At 50.2% G+C, this 23,977-nt stretch overlaps 1 protein-coding gene across 7 annotated transcripts in view; it reads left to right on the top strand.

Annotated features, from left to right (window-relative positions):
• Megf11 (multiple EGF like domains 11) overlaps positions 1-23,977 on the top strand; it is a 413,620-nt gene that overhangs the window by 210,173 nt on the left and 179,470 nt on the right. The gene's annotated exons all lie outside the window — the stretch shown is intronic.

The following is a 23,977-nucleotide window of genomic DNA, read 5'->3' as shown; positions in this document are numbered from 1 at the left end:
CCACACCCATGCCATTTCATGTTTCCCCTCACACACATGAAGACTCTAAGATCTACTCGTTTATCCAGCACTGTTAGTCTCTCTCTCTCTCTCTCTCTCTCTCTCTCTCTCTCTCTGTGTGTGTGTGTGTGTGTGTGTGTGTGTGTGTGCGCGCACATCCCAGGTGCATGGGTGTGGAGGCCAGAGGAGAACATCTGGTCTACTTCTCTTACCACTCTGCCACATCCTTCTTTCCTTGAGGGGATCTCTCCCTGAACTGGGAGCTGCTTTCAGTGAGACTCGGGGATTCTCCAGCCTGTGTCCCCCTCCACATGGACTGGGGTTGCAGAAGTATGGGGCCATGCCCAGCTTTTTACATGGATTCTGGGGAGTCAAAATTGATGATCTCCAGCCCAAGAGACCCTCATTGTGAGTGGTGTCTTAATAGCTGAGCCGTCTCCCCAGCCTTTATTTGTCTGTTTTGAGATGGGGTCTCATGTGTTCCAAATTTGCCTTAAGCTCATTATTAGCTAAGAATGACCTTGAACCTGTGATCCTCTTGCCTCTACCTCTCAAGGGCTGGGATTGCAGCTGTGTGACAAATCTAGTATCTAATCTCAAGAACCTCACAGTTCAACGAGAAATCATTGAATCAATAGCCTCACAGAACCTCAGAAACTGTCTGATCTAAGCCTTCCATTTTACAGATAGGGAAACTGAGGCCCAAAGAGGGACTGCAACTTGTCTTATGTTATCGTGATAGGTGGCAGCAGAGTTGCACCTGGACCCAGGTCCCCTGGCTGTGGTGCCTTTTTGTGTTGCTCAGCCTGCCCTGGGGTATCTGGGCCTGGAGTCATCTTAGAGACAGATGCATCTCGTCACACCAAAGCTGGCAGGTTAAGTTAGTCTGGAGACTCCTGGTCCCTGTCCTGTCTAGGCCTGGAGACCTGGCCCACGACTGTGAATCATGTCAGAGCACCAGGTTTGGAGAGTTCCAGGGGTGGTCAACCCTCCCATCTACTCACAGTATGCAAGGTCAGGTCCCTGGCTTACCCTCTGTCGCTGTCAGCTTCATGTTGCCCGATGAGCCTCCAGACCAGGCACAGTTCTTGAAGGAAGGGGTTTATTGACGCTTGTAGACCCAGGGCAAGTTCCATAGCGGTGAAAGAAGCTGGTCCACTCTCACAGCTCCACGCAGAGAGCCACCAGCAGCAGCAGCGCCATGAGCAAGCACCTTCCAGAAACCCCAGGCAGAGCTCTCAGCCCTCTGCATAGCTTAGGCTGGATTCAGATCCGCTCCCACACCTTAGGGCTGGACCCTAGGATCTACCCACAGTGACACCAAATTACAAGCTTGAGTCAAACTCCCGAATCTATTGGGGGACATCCGTTCAAACTACCACACCCTCACAATGAACTTGGTCAAAGCACAGTCTGGCAGCATGAGCCACAGGGTGCCAAGGATTAAGTTAGAGGTCAGGGTTCCTACCCCGCCCCCCCAAGCCTAGGACAGGTAAACTCTGCCCCCCGAAAGAGATTGGCATGGAGGGGAGCCAGACTGTGTCTGAGTGATCCTCCCACTTAGACCTGCTGGGTGAGGGTAGTGCCAGAACTGGGCTCCCTGGCACAGTGTGTAGGGATAGCCTGCATGAGAGGAGGGAAGAGAGAAAAGTGTGAGGGCCGGGAGAGGCCTAGTATGTTACTGCATTTCACGCATGAGGAGCTAAAAGCTCAGAGAGGAGGTCTGAGTCCTGACAGTCGCCTGATTAACCGCGGTCAGTCTGGGATTACAACCAGGACCTGTCTCTTCCCTCAGCTCCACACTGCCTTGGAGGTGTAAGTAGTCTTAGTTAGCTCATGCTGCTGTAACAAAAATACCACAGGCTGCGTGGGCTGAAGCAATAGAAACACATTCTTCCTTGGCAACTGGAGTCCAAGGTCAAGGTGCTGTTGACTTGGTTTTGAGTCAGTCTCCAATTCCTAGGATGCCTTCTCACAGGGGTCCTAATGGTGAGGAAGACATCATCTCTCACACATCTTGTAAAGGCACTAACTCCATCATGAGGCCCCATCCTCATAGCATTGCTGCCTGCCAGAGGCCCCCCAACACACAACACACAGTGAGGAGAGGGTGGGGGGCGGACGATGACCAAACATTTCGCCCACAGCAGAAGCCATCTTCTGATTCCTCCTCTGCTCAGTGGCCACCGCTGGGGTCGTCCCTCTTCTGCGGACCTCAGTTTTCTCATCTGTAAAATGAGAAGGTTAGCTCTAAATTTCCTCTTCTGTTTCTGGGACCAGGACCCGGGGAGGTAGCTCAGTTGGTGAAGTCCTTGCCATAGAAGCATGAGGACCTGAGTTCAAACCCCAGTACCCACGTGAATTCCAGGCATGATGGTGGGCACCTGTCATCTCAGCACTCAGGATGAGGCCAGCAGATCCCTGGGGCTCGCTGGCTAGCCATTCTAGTTTAACCAGTGAGCTCTGGGCCAATGAGAGATCCTATCTTAAGAATAGTGGACTGTGGGGCTGGAGAGATGGCTTAGTGGTTAAGGCATTTGCCTTCAAAGCCAAAGGACCCAGGTTCGATTCTCCAGGTCCCACTTAAGCCAGATGTACATGGTGGCACATGCATCTGGAGGTCATTTGCAGTAGCTAGAGGCCCTGGCATGTCCATTCTCTCTCTCTCTCTCCCTGCCCCCCCCCATCTCTGATAAATAAATAATCCAGGACCAACTCACCTGATTCAGGGTATCAACAGCCTCTGGCTGACCCCTGGGGGGCCCCTCCTCTCTTCCCTTTCCCCAGACCTGATGCTGCTATGATTCTGTTCATTTGCAATCTGGACAGGAGTGGGGACTGGGCAGTTCCAGGCGGGGATTCTGCTGAGCCCTTGGTATCCCAACTACAGGCTGGCACTCTCCTGCAAGAGGGTGGGTAGCTTCCGGGCTGTGATTCCCACACACCGAGCCACGGCGCCGTCAAGGTTACAGCAACCTCGGATGAATTTACCACGGGCCAGTGACCCTGCCGCCGCGGCTCTGCCCAGCCGCCTGGCCTCCCTGCTGCTGGCTGGCATCTGATGTTCCTGGGGGTCTCCTCGGGACAGTGGGTCCCTGTGTCGGCTCTGCACACTGGGGTGCAGCCACCGTGACGAGGATGGAAGGGAGCTGTGGGTGGCGGTAAATGCTTCTTCAAGGTCTGTGAACAGGAAGAACTATCGTTTCTTCCAGAATTCCAATGTGGAACAACAACAACAACAAAAGACTAGATGGCCGGGCCCCTGCCTTAGTGGCTCTGTGTGCTGCGTCCCATAGTTCTGTGCGACACACAATGGCTGAGCTCTTGCGGAGGTTGGGGCTGGAGGAAGGCAGCTCAGAGGAGGAAGGTGTCCCCATTCTCTGTGAACCTGGAGCAGAGCCAAGGGCAATACAAGGGGCAGGGGAGGGAAGCCTCTGGCTTTTACGGGAGGAAATCCATTATGGGAAGTAGTAAGAGGAGCCCAGTTGTATGCTATAGTCCCCAATTTATAGGCAGAAACTGAGGCCCAGAGAAGGTAAGCAGTAGCCTGAGGGCCACAGCTGATGACCATCAGAGCTGAACCTGGTTTGGGATTTTTGGGGTTTTTGGGAGGTAGGGTCTCACTATGTAGCTCAGGCTGGCCTTGAACTCACGGTGATCCTCCTACCTGTGCCTCCCAAGTGCTGGGATGAGTGCACTACCACACCCAGCAGAGAGACAGAGAGAGAATGGGCGCACGAGGGCCTCCAGCCACTACAAACAAACTCCAGACCCATGTCGCTTTGTGCGTCTGGCTTTTACGTGGGTACTGGAGAAGTTAACTGCAGAGCCATCTCTCCAGCCCTGGCTTGGGGTTTTTTGAGCTAGGTTTTCACTATATAGCCCATGCTGGTCTCAAACTCATTTTCCTCCTGCCTCAGCTTCCCAAGAGGTGACATGTGGGTCCCTTGGTCCTCGGGGGCCGCAGTTCCCCAAAGGCGTCCAGGCAGCCACGGGGAGCGCAACAAAAGAACCATTTTCAGGAGGCAGACACTGTGAACAGCTCTGTTTATTCAATAGGGAAACAGGTTTGCATGCAGTTGAGAGCGGGAAGAGGGTCCTAAGGGGATTGGTGGGTTCAAAGGTTGCTGGCCGATGCCTGGGGACATTCATTCCAGCTGCTCAGCCCACCTCTGCTCCTGGCTGGTCCCCCGCAACCCTACCTGCCTCTCTGTGGGACACCCAGGCCTAGTGGCTGCAATGCTCAGTATGCCCTTGGGGCCTTCACTGCTCCACCCCTAGTCACTTTCTTCCACGAGAGGCTCCTAGAAGAAGCAGGGAAGGATGGGCTGGAGAGATGGCTGAGTGGTTAAGGCATTTGCCTGAGAAGCCTAAGGACCCATGTTCAACTCTCCAGAACCCACGTTAGCCAGACGCACACAGATAGAGGCAAGCGCAAGGTCACACATGCCCACTAGGTGGTGCAAGCATCTGGGGTTGGATTGCAGTGGCTGAGGCCCTGGTGTGCGAAATTTCTCTCTCCTTCTCTCTTCCGCTCTCTCTCTAAAATTAAAAAAAAAAAAAAGTAGGGCTGGAGAGATGGCTTAGCAGTTAAGGCATTTTCCTGCAAAGCCAAAGGACCCAGGTTCAATTCCCCAGGACCTACGTTAGCCAGATGCACAAGAGGAGCACTCATCTGGAGTTCATTTGCAATGGCTGGAGGCCCTGGCACACTCATATTCTTTCTCTTCCCCCACCCTTTCTCTGTCAAATAAATAAAATCAAATAAAAAAAAAAAGAAGCAGGGAAGGAGAGAGAGCAGAGACAGGGTGCTCTGCCTTCATGGGGCCATCTTATTCTGAGGATGAAGGGGTGGGGATAGCCCATAGAAACTCTGGGATGCAGGTCTGAAGGCAACAGACTCTGCCCACCTCTTTTCTGCTCTTAGACCAGCTCATGGTTCTAGAATGGCATCTATCAGGAAGGAAAGGAGGGAACCCTTCCCAGAGCTGGCCATTGCCACCCCACTTCCCAACCAACACTCCCAGGGGATCACTAAGTTCAGCTCTCCTCCTGCCTCTACCACAGCCTGGTGTGAGGGAGGTCATGGGCAGAGAGGTGTGCCAGAAACTTCTCCCTGCCCCGACCAGGGCAGCCTCCCCGGACCCTGCCATTTCCCCACACCTGCTGCCTCTCAGACCAGGGCATTCTGAGTTGACTGGCATCTTGACCATTGCACACATGACCTATCCTGAAAGCCAGAAACCAAATAGCCTGGGGCCCGCGTGAGCCGCGTGTTGGAAGGGATGTTGTCTGTGGAGGAGGGAGGTGCATTATGCCCACCTCGGCTCCCGCCATCTGCTCCCTGAGAACAAAATTAATAAATAAATGGCGCACGAGGAGCCTTGAGAACTGGCGGGCACAAAGGGGTGGGGAGCCCGCCTAGAATGTGACAGAAGCAGAACGGAGTGGCAGGAGCCAAGCTGGCATCTTCATGTGGGGCTGGCAGCCTCTGCCCACGTCCCTCCCTGGCCCCCATGCTGGTAGATAAAGGACATGGCACCCCCCATAAACACGTTTTCAGGGTGGTGTGGGCCTTGGGAAGAAGTCTCAAAGCAACTGGGACATCGCGGTCCACCAAGAAGGGAGGAGGGCGGCTGGAGAGATGGCTTAGGGGTTAAGGCACTTGCCTGCAGAGACAAAAGACCTCAATTCGATTCCCCAGCACCCGCGTAAGCCAGATGCACAAGGTGGCGCACGCGTCTGGAGTTCGTTTGCAGTGGCTGGAAGACCTGGCGCGCCCACTCATTCTCATTCGTTCATTTTCTCTCTCTCTCTCAAATAAATGAGTAAATATATTTTTTAAAAGACAGGAGGATGGAGGCACCATCTCTCAGCCAACAGGGACTGGGATGGAGCATGGCTCTTCCCACCAGCAGCTGCAGTGACCATCACCCCCCAGTCTGCTGAGTGTCACTGGGAATCGATGTGGGACATTCAGTCCACCCTCTGCAGCCTGGGAGTGGGGACTTGGATTCTGAGAGAGGGTGGCATGGCCCAGGCGTGCTTGCTGTTCCATGGTGGGGGCACGTTGGGTGTTTCTGGAACGGTCTCAGGTGGCGTAGGAGGAGCTCCTCGTCTTCTAAGACCGCCTTCTCATGGGCATGCAGGCACACGGCACTTCCTCCTCACCTAGTCCTGTGGCCATTCATCACTGCTCTCCCTGTCTCTCAGATGAGGAAACTGAGGCCCCTGGACACACAGCTATCAGGTGACAGAGCCAGAACTTGAACTGATCACTGGAGACAGTGCTTAAAACCCCAGTTGTGGGCTGGGGACATGGCTAAGTGGTTAGGAGCACAGACCCCAGCACCGATGTGGAAAAGGCACGGCCAGGTCTGTCTGCAACCCCGACACTAGGGGCGGGGGCAGGGGACAGAGACATGAGGATTGCTGGGGCTCCCTGCTCAGCCAGTCAGCAACAACAACAAAAAACAAACAAACAAACAAACTGGGAGGCAGAGGTAGGAGGATCAATATGCGTTCTTGGCCACCCTGAGACTACATAGTGAATTCCAGGTCAGCCTGGGCTAGAGTGAGACCCTACTTTGAAAAACCAATAAATAAATAAATAAATAAATAAATTTTTTTTGAAAAAAACTGGGCACTTCAGAGTCTGTCTCAAGAAAATAAGATAGAGGAGTGATTGAGAACACTAGGAATCTTCCCCTAACCTGCACGTGCACACACACGCCTATAGGGCATGCATGCATTTGTACACACACATGCATACACCACTCATATACATTCCATACATGCTACATACACATACCAAATAAACCTGGTTGACTCTTGTTTTCGTGTGCAAGCATGTTTATATGCGTGTGGCACACATGCATATCCATGTGTGGAGGCTGGAGATGAACGCCAGGTGATTTCCTCCAACTCTCCATTTGATTCTTTGAGACAGGGTTTCTGGCTAAGCCTGAAGCTCACTGATTGGGTTAGACCAGCCTGCCACCTTGCCCCAGGGCATGCCTGTCTCCACATCCTTGGCACTAGGAGTAGAAGCATGTGCCACCGTGCCCAGCATTTTACAAGGGTTCTGGGCATCTGGACTTGGGCCCTCATGCCTGTGTGAGCATGCGCGTTACCAGCTAAGGCATCTCCCCAGCCCCGTGTTGACGCTGCATCACAGGGCTCTGGGCCCACTCCCCTCTCTAGTCTCTCCTCTACTTGGGAGGCTATAAAAATGCTCCCTGCTGCCTGTGGGCACGTATCCCAGTTTCTTGTCAGGGCTTCCAGGCCACTCTGGAGTGGATGCCTGATTACAATTACAGTCCCAGCTCCCATTGTTTCCACCTGTGCTAAGTACTTTTCTCATTGCTGTGACCAAATACCTAACAGCAGCAACTTAAGGGGCTGGTGAGCTGGCTCAGCAGTGAAGGCACTTGCCTGCAAAACCTAATAACCCCGCTCTGATTCCCCGGTACCCACGTAAAGCCAGATGCAACAAGGTGGCACATGTGTCTGGAGTTCATTTGCAGTGGGCTGTGGGCCTGGCACACCTATTCTCTCTCTCTCTGTATGCAGATAAATAGAAGAGATGAGTAAGAGCAATCTAAAGAAAGAAGGGTTATTTTGGCTTACAATTTGAGGACACAGTCCGTTGTGGCGGGGGGAGCAGGAAGCTGCTGGTCACACTGCATCCGTGGTCAGGAAGCAGAGAGAGATGAAGGCCGCTGTTCAGCTCCTTCCTCCTCTTTTTTGTTTTGTTTCTCAAGGCAGGGTCTCACTCTAGCCCAGACTGACCTGGAATTCACTATGGAGTCTCAGGGTGGCCTCGAACTCATGGCGATCCTCCTACCTCTGCCTCCCGAGTGCTGGGATTAAAGGCATGCGCTACCACGCCCAGCTTCCCTTCCTCCTTTTTATGTAGTCTAGGAACCCTCAGCTGGTGGGAGGAGAGCACTCACAGTTAGGGTGGGTCTTCCTGCCTCAATTCACCCAATCTAGAAACTCCCTCACAGACATGCTCAGGAATTTGGTTCCATGGCGATGCTAAATCCTTGGCGGTCAGAATCCATATAAACTACTGCACCGCCACGACCACTCCCTCCTCTCTCCCCCTGCCCCCTTGCTTGATCCACTGACCTTTTAAAAACCATATATTTAGTTTCAAGCAGAGAGAGAGAGAGAATATGAGCGGGCCTGCCAGGGCCTCTTGCCACCGCAAACAGACTCCAAACACTTATACCCCTTTGTGCATCTGGCTTTATATGGGTACTGGGGAGTTGAACCTGGGTCTTCAGGCTTTGCAGGCAAGTGCACTGTGACCTGAAACCTCCTCCATGTCAGGGTGGACATCTTACTTGTCACCGTGATCCGGAATTCCTCGTGCTGCCTGGCATGTGGTGGACACTCCGGGGTTAAGCACGATCCAGTGGCCTTACTCTGCCATTTGATACCATCCTTTTTATTTTTGGTTCATGTGTATGGTATGTGTGCGTGTGTGTGTGTGTGTGTGTGTGTGTGTGTGTGTGTGTGTGAAGAAGCCATGTTTGTTTGGGTATATGTAGAGGTCAGTCATTGACATCAAGATCTCCCTCAATCATTCTCCACCTTTTAAAAAATATATATATTATTTATTTATTTATTTATTTGCAAACAGAGAGAGTGGGCACACTAGGGCCTCTAGCTGCTGCAAACCTTTGTGCATCTGGCTCCACATGGATACTGGGGAATGGAACTCAGGCTGTTAGTTTTGGCTGGCAGGTGAGCACCTTAATCCCTGCACCGTCTCTCCAGCCCCTTCACCTTATTTTTTTTAGACAATATTTCTCACGGACTCTGGAGCTCGCAGATTTGGCTAGCCGGGCTAACGAACAAAGCCCTGAATCCTCCTTTTTCCACCTCCTCGCCCTGGTGCTGTGGATGTGTGCGACATGGCCAGCTTTCACGTGGGTGCCGGGGACCTGAACTCGGGTCCTTGTGCTTATACAGCAAGCGCTTTATAGACTGAGCCATCTTCCGCAGTCCTGATCCTGTCCTTTGGAGCTGGGACTTTGGGGAGGGTTAGGGCTCTGTGGAAGGCTTCAGAAGAAATCCAAGTCACGTCACCTCAACCTAGCTCTTCCTCTAAGTGCTCCCGAGATTGTGATGTAAGGCTAGGCTCATAGTGGCTCTTCAGAGGAAGGTGAAATCATGTTCAGCTAGAGAGAAGGGAAGGACGCTGGGACATGAGGACCAGGGCGAAGGATGCCTTGTGAGGTTTCAGGATGGAACGGAGGGGGGGTGCTCCCAGTAGGCAGGCAGGCCTCATAAGTGAAGGTTCTGAGTGGTACTGAGTGGGTGAGCAGGTAGCGTGGATGGGACGGAAGAGGACCAGGAGCCAGGCCGGGTGGTGGGTCAGGTCAGCTCGCATAGCAAGGCCAAGAACTTGGACATGACTCCGTGGCACGGGTAGCTCTTCAAGGTGCTCTTTAAGCGGAGTCTGCCTTGCTGCCTGGAGGGGCCACCTGAAAACTCTTTCTTCTTCCTAGTAACCGGTTACCTGGTCTGGGCCTAGGGATCGGAAGAGAGGGGCTGCTGAAGGCAGATCTAGAGATAGACTAGCGAGCCAGTTAGTCCTAAGGATCCCCTGGTTCTACCTCTGCGCTGAGATTACGGGCACCCCTGTGCCGAGCTTTTGCACAGGTGCTGGCTGGAGATGGAGCTCAGTTCCTCATGCTTGTGTAACAAGCATTTTACTCACCGCAGCCGTGGTCATTCCTTCGAGGCCAGCTGGGTCATTCTCTCCTGTCACTGCTCCTGACTGGAGGTGACCGAGGACCATATGGTAGGCTCTCTTGGCATCAGGTGGGTAGCAGATTGGATTGCGGGGGAGGGGAGGGGGGCTACTGTGATTACGAGCTGGTGAGTGAATCTGGACAGGGGGTAACCTGAAGAGGCCAAGTGGCCTGATCCCCTCCTGCCTCCCTGCTGGACCAGAGAAGGAGACCTGATGGCAATGAATGACAGGAATGTCCTACTGCCGGCATCTCTGCCCCCCCACAGCCCACGTTTCAGGGCCAGCCTTGCCTCCTACCTCTGGTCCTTAGACCCAGCGGGTCCCCTAGGCAGTCAGCCACAGAGGCAGAACTGGGGAAATTTGTCTCCCTCTAATAAGGTAAGCCTGTTCAGGCAGGCTGGGTAATAGGCCTCGAATTGAATAATTAATAAAGTTATAAAAAATATGTCTACTATATGGCCAGAATAATTCAGCTCAATTAGAAGCAATTATTTCTTTCAGTTATGCCACTTGGAATTTTTTATTATTATTATTTCTTATGAGCAACTCCATCCACAAGACAGGATTCTCAGGTTTGATTGCCTGCTCGAGAAGTTCTACTGAGACCCTCCTTAGGGAAATAGGGCTTCTTGCAGTGGAGGACCATCGACCTTCCCATCCATCCTTCTCTCCATCCATCCATCCATCCTCCCATCTATAAGTTCAACCAAATATTCCAGCTATGTTTCAATGTTTTCATTCTTCTGTCCACCATTCTATCTGTCCATCTATCCCTTTATCCACCTGCCCATCTATACATATACCCGTCTGTCCATCTATCCACCCATTCGCCACATACATACCCATTCGTCTGCCCAAGCACCCAACCACCAAACTTATCCAACTATCTACCCTCCTGCCCACCCACCCATCTGCCCACCCATTCAGCAGACATTTCTTGAGCCCCTCCATGTGCCAGCTTGCAAAGAATGCTAGATTCTAGGCATTTAAAGCTAAGTGAGACCCCCATCTCTCATTCTCATTCCCAGCCTGGACGAGTGATCTCTGAATCCTGTCCACTCTTGTTTCTCTTCCTCTTGAGAAGTCCGGCGAATGTAATTTTTCCACCCTTCCTATCTTTCTCTCCAGTCCATGCATACAAACGTAGATGTTCAGAAGTCAACCTGGTCTTGAGAAGAGCTGGTTCCTGTACGTGTGAAAAGTGAGGGAGCTTCTGGCTTCCAACCTTCTGTCTGGTAGTGGTCAGGGACGTAGAATCTGACTCAACCCTAGCTTTTTGATCAGGAGACCTGAGACAAGATACGGACTTTTCCATCCGTCAAACTGTCAAACGTGAATGCTTGCCATGCTGCGGTGGGGTCAAGAGGTTTAGGGCTGCTTGTTGGCGAACCCCTCCTTGCTTCTTGGGACATGGGATGTAAGTCCAATTTTGAGTTGATTCAGTTTGTACTTTCTAGGCATCCTGCAAGGAATCCTTCCATAAATCCAATGCTCTTTCTACAATGCAAATGCAATCCTTTTTATTTTTTCAAATATATTTTATTTATTAGAGAGAGAGAGAAAGAGAGAGAGAGAATGGGCACTCCAGGGCCTCCAGCCACTGCAAACAACCTCCAGATGCATGTGCCCCCTTGTGCATCTGGCTAATGTGGGTCCTGGAGAATTGAACTGGGATCCTTTGGCTTTGCAGGCAAACTCCTTAACTGCTAAGCCATCTCTCCAACCCCTGATTTTTCTTTTTAATTTTTTAAAAATTTATTTGAGAGAGAGAGGTGGGGACAGATAGAGAGAGACAGAATGAATGAGCCAAGGCCTCTAGCCATGGCAAGTGAACTCCAGCAGCATGTGCCACCTGGTACATCTATCTGACTTTCCATGTGCTGGCTTTATAGGCAAGTGCTGTAACAGCTAAGCTATCTCTCCGGTTCCCTTCGGATCTCTCTGTCTGAACGTGAGATCTTTTCTTATAGAACAACTAGAACAGGAAGTCTCCTTATTGCTCTTGCTGGAAGCCCACATCTGTGCCATCCTAACCTGATAGAATTTTTTTTATTGAGTTATTTTTGTGGTTGCCAAATGTTTATTAGGATTCTGCTGCATTTGGATCTGTAAGGATGCGGGAAGACTAGACTCCTCCACCTTGCCTCCTGGGGACATTTCTGACATGGGTTCTCTTTTTCCTCATTGTAAACCAGGATGTCAGAACTAGCAAGACCCTTCAGCACCCTAAACAAAGTGGCAAAACAAACCACTGGCTTGAGGATGCTATTTGTAATACATATGACCTAATTAATATCCCGGATGTGCCCTTCAAATTTTTTTAGTAGAGGTATAACATTTTAAAATTTTTATTGAATTTTATTTATTTTGAGCGAGCAAGAGAGGGAAAGAGGCAGAGAGAGAGAGAGAGAGAGAGAATGGGTGCACCAGGGCCTCCAACCACTGAAAATGAACTCCAGACACATGCACCCCCTTGTGCATCTGGCTTATGTGGGACCTGGGGAATCAAACCGAAGTCCTTTGGCTTTGCAGGCAAATGCCTTACCTGCTAAGCCATCTCTCCAGCCCCAATTTATTTTTTAAAGTTTTTATTGATTTGCAAGCAGAGAGAGAGAGAGAGAGAGAGAGAGAGAGAGAGAAGACAGAGAGGGAGAGAGAGAATAGGTATGCCAGGGCGTCCAACCACTACAAATGAACTCCAGATGCATGCACCACCTTGTGCATCTGGCCTTTTACATAAGTACTGGGGAATCAAACCTGGGTCATTAGGCTTTACAGGCAAGCACCTTAACCATTGGACCAACTCTCCAGCCCCTGTCCTTCGATTTCTACAATCAACAAGCTCAGGCCAACTCAAACACTGGTAAAGAATTTTAGCCATCAGCTCCCAGGAAAAGGGTGTTTTGGTAGGTGATGGCATACAACAACATGCTCACATTTGAGCCGAGGAGCTGCTCAGCAGATCAAGGGCTTGCCATGCAAGCAGGAGGACCTGAGTTTGGATGCTCAGAACTTGTGTGAAATGCTGGACGGGGCGGCATACACCTGTAATGTCAGCGCTGGGCTGGCAGGTGGGGATTCCTAGGGCTTGCTAGTCTAGTCCAGTCCATGAGCTGTAGGCTCAGTGAGAGATCCTGCCTCAAAGAATAAGGTGAAGAGCCATTGAGGAGACGCCCAACATAGACTCTGTCTTCTGTAAGAATGTTCATGCACATGTATGTGATCTACACTCTGCATGCACACACATAGGAATACACATACACATGTAGGAATCACACGCATATATAGGAATTCACACATGCACGCACAGACACATACACACATGCATGCACACGCCCACACATATGTGTGTACACACACCTGCACACACACACACACAACTCTGCTCACCTCATGCTAGTCAGGGATATACAAATGAAAGCCTCCCAGTCCCACCATCTCATTCTGAACAGATCGGGGAAAGTTAATTTCTTTTTTAAAAATATTTAATTTCATTTATTTATTTGACAGAGAAAGAGGGAGACAGAGACAGAGAATGGGCACGCCAGGGCCTCCAACCACTGCAAACGAACTGCAGATGCATGCACTCCCTTGCGCATCTGGCTAACATGGGTGGGTCCTGGGGAATCGAACCTTGATCCTTTGGCTTTGCAGGCAAAGGTCTTAACCACTAAGCCATCCCTCCAGCCCGGAAAATTAATTTCTGATAATGCCAAGTGCCTATAAGCATGTAGTCAAAGGGCTGTGTGCATTAGCAGAATCACTGTGGGGAACAGTTTGGTGATGTTAAACGAAGATGATGGTAATACCCAGCTTACAATACCAGGCATTTCAAATCCTTTCCTACCTTGATCTTGACTCCAGATTAATAAACAATCTCACGGTGCTTCCCAGCACACACACATTGTGCCCATTGATACTTTAAAATCTCTTCTAATTAAATTTTTTAAATGGCAGTTTTGACCCGTTGTATTGATTTCATGACTCTTCTGGGTTTGTACCTGTAGTTTACTCCCGGGACCCTCTCCAGCACATGCAGTCGTGAATCACTGTTTGTAATGGGGGAAATGGCACGGAACATAGAGGTCCCTAAAGAGGGAAATGGATACATTGTAATATATTCCTGCAACGGAATCTCCGCAGCAGTTAAAATGAATGAAGTTGCTCTCATCTTTCTCCCTGGATGAATCTCAATATATCACATTGAATGAAAAAAAATAGCACAAGGTGCAGCAGGCTACCTACAAAGCATCCAGCATCGCTTATGAAAGGTTAGAAGCATGCAAAATAATGAACGTGCTGCTTATGGGTATATTCTTATGTAGTAAATGCGTAACAGTAGATGTGAAAATGATTGACACTAAAGCCAGCCTTAGGTTTCCTGATTTGGGGGGATGGATGGGAGGGATCCAAAAAGAATACTTTTTTGTTTTTTGTTTTGTTTTGTTTGGTGGGGGGAGTTGGGTTGAGGTAGGATCTCACTCTAGTCCTCGCTGACCTAGAATTCACTACATAGTCAGGCTGGTCTTGAGCTCACAGCGATCCTCATACCTCTGCCTCCTAAGTGATTAAAGGTGTGTGCCACCACACCCAGCCTCAGAAGGAACCCTATTAACTGTATGCTGCTTTAGTTCGGAAACATCTATTGAAAGTAGACTTTTGTTTCACAACCAAGCTTATGGGTGGGATGTTAATTTCTGCTCAGTTGTTCACCTTAGATCAACAAGTATTTATTGAGAATCTGTCATAGGCCTGACCAGGACAGGCATGAGGTAGGTGGTGGTCAGGAAGGTGCAGTAGGGTAGGGTAGTATTAGCAAAAACTTTGGAGCTTGGGACTAGAGAGATTGCTCAGTGGTTAAGGCGCTTGCCTATAAAGCCTAATGACCCAGGTTTGATTCCCCAGTGCTCATGTAAAGCCAGGTGCACAAAGTGGTGCATGTATATGGAGTTTGTCTGTAGTGGCTAAAGGCCCTAGCATCCCCATTCTCTCTCTTTCTCTCTCAAATAAATAATAAACTGAAAAACAGATTCACATTCATGTTGCAAGGAGGAACCCCAAGTTCAAAACTTGTGTCTCCCTAGAGAAAGAGAAAGACTCTCTGGAGGAGGTGAGGCCTGAGACAGACTTTCTTTTTTTTCTTTTTTCTTTTTTTTTATTGACAACTTCCATGACTGTAAACAATATCCCATGGTAGCTCCCACCCCCACTTTCCCCTTTACAAATTCACTCCATCAGTCTCTCTTTTATTTTGATGTTGTGATCTTTTCCTCCTATTAAGATGGTCTTGTATAGGTAATGTCAGGCACTGTGTGGTCGTGGTGAAAGAGACTTGTCAAGGGGGATGGAGTTGAAGCAGTTGAAGGTTTTTGAAACTTCAAAGCTCGTGTTCCAGTGAGTTCTTGTCTGCAAGGAAGAAGAAGCAAATAGACATTGCAGGTTTCTAACCTGCTGTCCCTCTGCTGGGAGAACTCGAGGCTCGCTAGACAGCAGTACCCAGGAGGAAATCATGGAGCCAAGTGTGTGTGTGGGGGGGGTCCCTCATTTATTGTGGGTACTAAATAGAGCTGGGTTCCTGGAGGCTGTAGGACATTGGCACTAACCTGCCCACTCAGAAAGGGCACCACCTCTCAGGAGCAGCCCACTCCACTGCCCATCCTCAGACAGGGAGGATAAAGCACAAAGGGCCAGCTCAAATACCAGACTACAAATTTATTTCATCAGCTCCCAATAAATTCCTCACGCCAAAGGCCTCACCATCCATCTCAAGGCGACAGGGTAGAGGCAGCAGTGCGGGTGGATGGCAGAGGAAGCGTCTGTCTTAGATTGCTCGGGGACACGGCCACATGTCTTGCTAGGAGGCAAGCCCCTAAATCGTCCTCTGACTCGCTCCCCTCCTAGTAAATCTGAATAGTTTAAAATAACTCCTTCCGACCTTGAGGCTGGTGCCAACTTTGTACCATCCATCAGCCCTGGCCGATTTCTTATTAAGGTTCTCCTGTATTCCCCTGGAAAAGTCACCACCTTAAATCAAGGGGCCGATAGGGCAAGGGAGAGACACAGGACCCGGAGACATCGGGGTGACAGCAAGCTGGGAAGATGAGGTGTCAGTGCATTGCTGGGGCCAGCCGGGCGACCTCTCCGGTCACTGGTTCTGCAGTTGGCGCGAGGGTCCCAAGACTGATGGTGAATCAAGCTGCAAAGTTGGCAGAGGTTGCCCAGAAAGAAATATCACTTGTATGTCACTTCTCAAGGTATTCCAATCTAGCCCAGGCAGAAGAGCAGCCTGCATCCCTGACGGCCTCAGTCCTTCATTCTCAGTCCTTCACTCTCAGTCCTTCACTCAGTCCTTCACTCGCCACTTGTAATACTGCTTATTTGTTTGTTTGTTGTATATATGTTTCTGCATGTGCATCTGGAAACCAGAGATTATGGTTGGCTGTCTGCCTCAATCCCTCTCCACTTTTTTTTTTTTTTTTTTGAGGCAGGGTCTTAAAAAAAAAAATTTTTTTTTTAATTTGGGAAAAAAAATTTGTGGAGTCAGATGGAGAGATGGCTTAGTGGTTAAGGCATTTGCCTGCAAAGCCAAAGGACCTCAGTTTGATTCCCCAGGACCCATGTAAGCCAGATGCACAAGGTGGTGCACGCGTCTGGAGGTCATTTGCAGTGGCTGGAAGCCCTGGCACACCCATCTTCCCTCTCCCCTGTGTGTGTGTGTGTGTGTGTGTGTGTGTCTTTACCTCTCTCACTCTCTCTCAAATAAATAAAAATCAAATTTAAAAGAAATTTTTAAAAATTTATTTGTAAGTAGAGAGAGAGAGAAAGAAAAAGCGAGATGGAGCCAGAGCCTCTTTTAACCCCTGAGCTGTCCCTCTAGCTCTGAGGCAGGGTCTTTTTTTTTTTTTTTTTTTTTTCGAGGTAGGGTCTCACTCTGGTCCAGGCTGACCTGGAATTAACTCTGTCATCTCAGGGTGGCCTTGAACTCATGGCAATCCTCCTACCTCTGCCTCCCGAGTGCTGGGATTAAAGGTGTGCACCACCACGCCCGGCTTGAGGCAGGGTCTTTAGCTGAACCTAGATCTCACCAATTCAGCTCGAGAGCCAGCCAGCAAGCCCCCAAGGATCCTCCTGTCTGTCTACTTAGTGCTGATGTGCCTGCTTTCCTTTTCTTTTCTTTTTTTTAATAATTTATTGATTTATTTGAGAGAGAGGCAAATACAGAACAAAGGCACACCACGGTCTCTAGCCCCTGCAAAAGAACTCCAGACATGTGCTCTACCTTGTGCATCTGGCTAACGTGGGTCCTGGGGAATTGAACCTGGGTCCTTAGGCTTCTCAGTCAAGTGCCTTAACTGCTCAGCCATCTCTCCGGCCTTTTTTTTTTTGTATGGATGCTGAGGCTCTGAAGTCAGGTCCCCACGCTTGAGCACTGAGCACTTTACAGACTGGCATGCTTCTATATTTGTTGTAGAGTCTGATATCTTCTATGAGCCTGCTCTGAGATACACTGCTGAGCAGGATATTGTTTTCATGGACATTCCCTTTTGGGGAGGAAAACAGACTATTGAAAAGCACAGTGACTTCGGGTGGTGGTGAGTTCAGAGGAGGAGGCGATGCAGAGTGACAGGGCAGAGCGACCCAGAGGAGACGTTTGAGTCATGACTTGAAACTCAGTATGGAGCCAGCCATACAAGATCCCAGGGATCGGCGTGGGGGCCAACATTAACTCTTGGTCTCTTTTTGACTCAGAGGAGCGAAATTTGTCTGATGCGCCGGGGACGGTTGCTGAGCCAGGCTCAGTGGGGACCCGTGAGTGAATAAGCAAGTGTGTGCTCACGAAGGGCATGCAGCTAATCAGCGTTGGCGAGGCTGCAGGGCTGGGGAGTGGGGCCCAAAGCACCATGCTGGAAGTTCAGAGCCAACAAGCAGGGAAGGACTCTCGGGAGAGCACCCGGCCTGACGGGAGTCTCCTGGCAAGAGCCGGAGTCCTGTGTCCAGCACTGGGCCCTGTGGGGCTCATTGATTCCAGGACATGCTGGTCCTGGGTGGGCGCGTGTGTTCCATTAATTACTGTGCCACGCGGTGCTTGGGGTTTCTCAGAGGGGAGGCCCACAGATGACGCGGAATGTCTCGTGGGCACAAGAGATTTAGGCAGGAGCCACACCAGCTCTCTGTAAATGATCGGATAGCTGGGTTGGGGTTCTGCTATCACTGCCGCCCAGGGAAATCACTACAGCGTTCCCTCTCTCCTGCGTGGCATGTCTCTTGGCTCTGGGTCACAGCCCCGACTGGAGGGTACAGTTTGCTGGAGTGACAGCTCTTGCTGTGGCTTCAGGGCCTCCGGGGAAGCTAGCGTGGGAGGGAGCAGTCCCGGTCCACAAGGGGATGCACGTTGCTCAGCGAATAAAGATTAGCAGGGCACACTTCTCTACTTCATGTCCTCAAACTTCTCTTGGCATCTGCTTCAGACAGCGTGGTCAGAGGACAATTAAGAAGTGAAGGCCAGGTGTGGTAGTGCATGCCTTTAATCCCAGCACTCAGAGGCTGAGGTAGGAGGATTGCTGTGAGTTTGAGGCCAGCCTAAGACTACAGAGTGAATTCCAGGTCAGCCTGGGTTAGAGTGAGACCCTACCTTGAAATAAACAAAACAAGGGCTAGAGAGATGGCTTATCGGTTAAGTGCTTGCCTGTGAAGCCTAAGGACCTTGGTTCGAGGCTCGATTCCCCAGAACCCACATTAGCCAGATGCACAAGTGGGCACACATGTCTGGAGTTTGTTTGCAGTGGCTGGAGGCCCTGGCGCGCACATTCTCTCTCTGTCTCCCTCTCTCTGCCTCTTTCTCTCTGTGTATCTCTCAAATAAATTTTAAAAAAGGAAAAGAAAAACAACAACAACAAAAAAAAAAGAAATGTGAAGGCCAGGCGTGGTGGTTCACGCCTTTAATCCCAGCACTCGGGAGGCTGAGGTAGGAGGATCGCCGTGAGTTTGAGGCCAGCCTGAGACGACAGAGTGAATTCCAGGTCTGCCTGGGCTAGAGCGAGACTCTTCCTCAACAACAGCAACAAAAAAGTGACTTTCCATGCTTTGCAAGCCAATTGTCCGCACTCTGCGTCCCATTGCGAGGATGTCTGACCCCGGAGATGCAAAGACAGCCCCTCCCTCCGGGACGGGGGGTTGGGTGTGGAGAGACGGCAGGTGTTGTCCTACATCTGTGCGGCAGGAGGGCCGAGGGACACGGGGCAGTTTCCTAACGTGGTCCCCACGAGGAGTCTCTGTCTCCTGCGCCTATACAGTGTTTTGCACAGAATCGATTGAAGTGTAGGGACAACGTGGTCTCTTAACTTGTACTAGCCGAGGCCATGGCTGAAATGGGTGAGGACACCTTTCCCTAATCTTTGGGGCCACGGGTTAAGCCAATGCACAGTTTGATCTCAATTCTGTTTTTCTTTCCTTAATCCTCCGATGCCTTTGTTTTCTGTCCCTGTCTGGCCACGCTGACCTAGGGAAGGGGACAGGGTGTTATTAAACACATGCTCTGTGGCAGTTACTGGGCTAGAGGCTGACAGACATTGATCTCGTTTAATCTCCTGACAGCCTTGCAGACACTCCTCACTGGACGGATGAGGGCACCGAGAGGTGAAGCTATCAGGATACTTGAAGGAGTGAAGATTACTTTGAAAGGATATTTGCCTATCCCAGAAATACCCATTTCGCTCTGCAGAAAGTTAGCGTCCTGTCCTGTTGGAGGGCACGGCCCTGAAATTATAGTCTCCAACTCACCCTTGGAGTTTTATCCAAGAGCGGGCAAACTGCTTCTAGAAGCAGAGCCTGAGAAATAAGAGAACTCACCCTCGGAGTTACCCAACAGTGGGCTAGCTGCCTCTCGCAGCAGCCTGAGGAAAAAGAACTGATCCTTTCAGTGTCGTTTAAGCCGAGGGTGACCTCACCGCGTCTGCTGTCACCGCCGCTCGGTTCCTCACCGAGGCTGTAGCTGCTTACAGGCGCCCATTGGCATTTTTATTGACCAGCTAAAACAGGAATATGTGCACAAGCAGAACATTCCTGAGCAAAGGGTGAAGAGCTTTTGACTTTGGATAATCCTTAAACATTTGTTAAAAGAACAGAGTTAGAGGCATGGCCTGTTGGACTGTGCTGATACAAAACACACACGCATAGCTGGGGATGGTGGCGCTCGCCTTTAATCCCAGCACTCGGGAGGCAGAGGTAGGAGGATCACTGTGAGTTCAAGGCCATCCTGAGACAACATAGTGAATTCCAGGTCTGCCTGGGCTAGAGTGAGACCCTACCTCAGAAAACCAAAAAAAAAAAAAAAAAAAAAAAAAATCCACATATACTTTGTTCAGTCTGTGCTGTTCAGGCCAAAAGTATACCAAGGCAGAGAAAACCTAGTCACATTGCTTTAAGTTGGGTGGATCACATAGTTATAAGATTAACTTTAGGGTAAGTTACAAGTAGGGAGTCCAATATCTCCTAGCGAGAATCTCAGAAAAGTTATTTGTAAGGTCCGCAAGAAACACTCCCACAGTTTTTTCTCACACTTCACTCCCACATTTAACTCTTAGAGTTCATTCCCGTCGTACGTGGCTGGGTGTGATAGTGGGCATCTGTAACCTCAGCATTGCAGGGGCTGAGGCAGAAGGATTGCTATGTGTTTGAAGCCAGCCTGGGCAATAAAACAAACAAGCAAGGTAAGTAAATGGTGGTGGGGTGCTTGGGAGATGGCTCAGGATCAAGCACTTACTATGGAAATGTGAAGCCTGGGGGTGTTCAGATGCTTAGCACCCAGACAAATGGGACTCAGCTGTAACTGTAACCCGTGGGAGGCAGAGACAGAAGAACCCTGGAGCAAGCGGGCCAGCTAGATCAGCTAAATTGGCAGGCTCTGGCCTTGCCTCGGGGAGTGGTTGAAGAAGAAACCTGACATCAACCTCTGGCCTCCACACACATGCATATACACGCCTCTGCACACCCTCTCCCCCCCCCACACACACAAATACACATACACATACAAAAATTAAGTAAATGGTATTGTATAAAGATACCCCTGGAGAGCCGGGCGTGGTGGCGCACGCCTTTAATCCCAGCACTCGGGAGGCAGAGGTAGGAGGATCGCCGTGAGTTCGAGGCCACCCTGAGACTACATAGTTAATTCCAGGTCAGCCTGGGCTAGAGTGAGACCCTACCTCGAAAAACCAAAAAAAAAAAAAAAAAAAAGATACCCCTGGAGCACTGGAGGGGAGGCTCAGTGGTTAAGGCACTTGCCTACAAAGCCTAAGGACCTGACTTCAGTTCCCCCAGTACCCACGTAACACTAGATGTACAAGGAGCCACACGCATCTGGGGTTCGGTTTTAGTGGCTGGAGCCCCTGGTGCACCCATTCTCTTTCTCTCCATCTGCCTCCCCTTCCACCTCTCCAAAATAAATGTAAATGCTTGGCTGGGGTAGAGTGTCTAGGTAGTAGCTTACAGTTTCAATAGGAAGTATCCAGGCTGAGCGTGGTGGCACACCCCTTTAATCTCAATACTTGGGAGGCAGAGGTAGGAGTATCACCATGAGTTCAAGGCCACCCTGAGACTACATAGTGAATTCTAGGTCAGCATGAGCTTGAGTGAGACTCTACCTCGGGGGGGAAAAACAAAAAAAAATCCACACTCGGGCTGGAGAGCTGCCTTAGCAGTTAAGGCACTTGTCTGCAAAGCCTAAATAGTCATGTTCTACTCTCCAGATGCCACATAAGCCAGGTGCACATAGGTGAGGCATGCACAAGGTCGCACATGCCCGCTGGTGTTTAATTACAGTGGCCAGGCCCTGGCACAATTCTCTATTTCTCCTCCCTGCCTCCGTCCCTCCCTCTGTCTCTCTCTCTCTCTCTCTCTAGAAAAAAATGTAATAAATTTTACACACTCAGTAGGACGTGTCCATTATGGCAGGGAAAGCAAGGCAGGAGCAGACAGCCAGCACCACATGTTCACATGGGCAGGCAGGAGGTGGAAGGTTTTGAAGCAGCCAGCAAGGCCCGCCCCCAGGGGCCCACCTCCTCCAGTAAGCAAGGCTCCCCCTCTCAAGGGTGCTATGCATTTCCCTAACAAGGCACCATCTAGGGATTCAATATTCAGACATGTGCGTTTTACATTGTAACCACTCCCTCCTGTATCCTTGCCGTCCAAATTCAGAACCAGGAAAGGACCATCGATAAAGTTTGGGCTCCATCATCGCATCATACCTTCCTCCTCTGCAGCCTCTCTCTGACCACAGGGCCAAACAGACATGGGTGGTGAAGGCCACCGGCCCCCCTAGATCTTTCTGTAGCTTCTGTTGTTGCTTGTATTTTACACGTGAAGAAATTGAGGTCGAGAAGACACGGAGCTGAAGCCAAGTGAGGCTCAGTCCCCACTGAGTAACCGGGTCACCAGGCTGGTGTGGCTCTCACTGGTGTTCGGAACCTCTGGCTCAGCCGCTGTCTATGAAATCTGAGTGAAGCTATGAATGGCCGTTACCAGCGGGCCAGGACTGTTCTTCAGCCGGGGTGATTGTCATCAGGGTGGGGACCTGTCACAAATGGCCACTCTCCCTCATCACTGAAGGAGTTAGCAAGTTTCGGGGATACAGCCTACTATGGCTGAACGCCAAGGAATCCGTCTGCCTCCCTGCTAGCTAGATAACCCAGGGAAGCAGAGCACCTGGCTGGCTGGCCTGGAAGAAAGGAGTTCAGAGAAGTCCACTCCCTTGGCACTGGCGAATCCTTCTTCCTCTCCCTCGCTGCCAACAGGACCCCAACCTTCTGACATAAACCTCCTTGCCAAATGCTACACAGGCGCCTCACATCCTCCGCAGTCCTGACTGCTGAGACGTAAAACGGCCCGAAGTCTGATTCCTCTGTCGTAGATATTCCTACTTCCCTCTAACTTTATCTTAATTTCCTTCTTTCTTTCTTTCTTTCTTTCTTTCTTTCTTTCTTTCTTTCTTTCTTTCTTTCTTTCTTTCTCTTTTCTTTTCTTTTCTTTTTTTTTTTTTTTTTGAGGTAAGCTCTCCAAATATGGCAGTGTGCTATTTTATTTTATTTATTTTTTTGTTTTTTTGAGGTAGAGTCTCACTGTAGCCCAGACTGACCTGGAATTCACCCTGTATTCTCAGGGTGGCCTCGAACTCAAGGCGGCCCTCCTCCCTCTGCCTCCCGGGAGAGTTGGGATTAAAGGTGTGCGCCACCACGCCCAGCATCTCTGACTTTTTCTGACAATGACCGGTGTCCCTACTGCAGTGGGACCACCCCTGATGAAGTGAGCTGAAGAACAGAACAGTAGCTCTCCTCTTCTATGCTGCAGCCATGGCCACAGCCTGGTAGAGGGGCTCAGGCCAGGTACCGTTAAGGACAAGGAGAGCCGAGGAAGGAACGCTAGTCTGGAATCTGGGACAGCTGAGTGGAATCCCAGCTCCGCCACTGACTTGCTGTTTGACTCCAGGCAAGCTACTTCCCCTCTCTGTGCCTCAGAGGTGGCCGTTAGATTTCAGCAGAGTGTTTTTTAATGGGGTGGGGTGGGGGTTCAAATGACAAAGACATTTTTTTTTCTTGTCATCATTGGTTGTAGGAGACAGGGACGCTGCTGGATGTATTGAAAGTTCCTTAGGGTCACTGGGAAGATGGCTCAGTGGTTAGAGGAGCTTGCTTGCAAATCTGGCTCGGGGTTTAATTCCCCAGTACCCACATAAGGCCAGATGTATAAAGTGGCATATGTGCATGGAGTTTGTTTACAATGGCAAGAGGCCTGATGTACCCAAATTCATAATTATTCATCCTCTGTGTGTGTGTATGTATGCAAATAAATTTAAATTTTTTAAAATAAATTATTTAAGGCTAGAGAGATGGCTTAGCAGTTAAGGTGCTTGCTTGCTTGCAAAGCCAAAGGACCCAGGTTCAATTTCCCAGGACACACAAACAGGACGCACATGCATCTGGAGTTCAAGTGCAGTGGCTGGAGGCCCTAGTGAGCCCGTTCTGTCTCTCTATATATCTGACCCCCCTTCTCTGTCAAAGAAAAGAAAACAATATAAATAATTTTTTAAAAAAATGTTTCTGGGGGGCTGGAGAGATGGCTTAGCGGTTAAGCGCTTGCCTGTGAAGCCTAAGGACTCCGGTTCGAGGCTTGGTTCCCCAGGTCCCACGTTAGCCAGATGCACAGGGGGGTGCA

Source organism: Jaculus jaculus, chromosome 10, assembly GCF_020740685.1.
Source record: "Jaculus jaculus isolate mJacJac1 chromosome 10, mJacJac1.mat.Y.cur, whole genome shotgun sequence".
NCBI classification, from domain to species: Eukaryota; Metazoa; Chordata; class Mammalia; order Rodentia; family Dipodidae; genus Jaculus; species Jaculus jaculus.
Note: the sequence above shows the minus strand (reverse complement) of the source record. Positions and strands in the feature narration are given on the sequence as shown.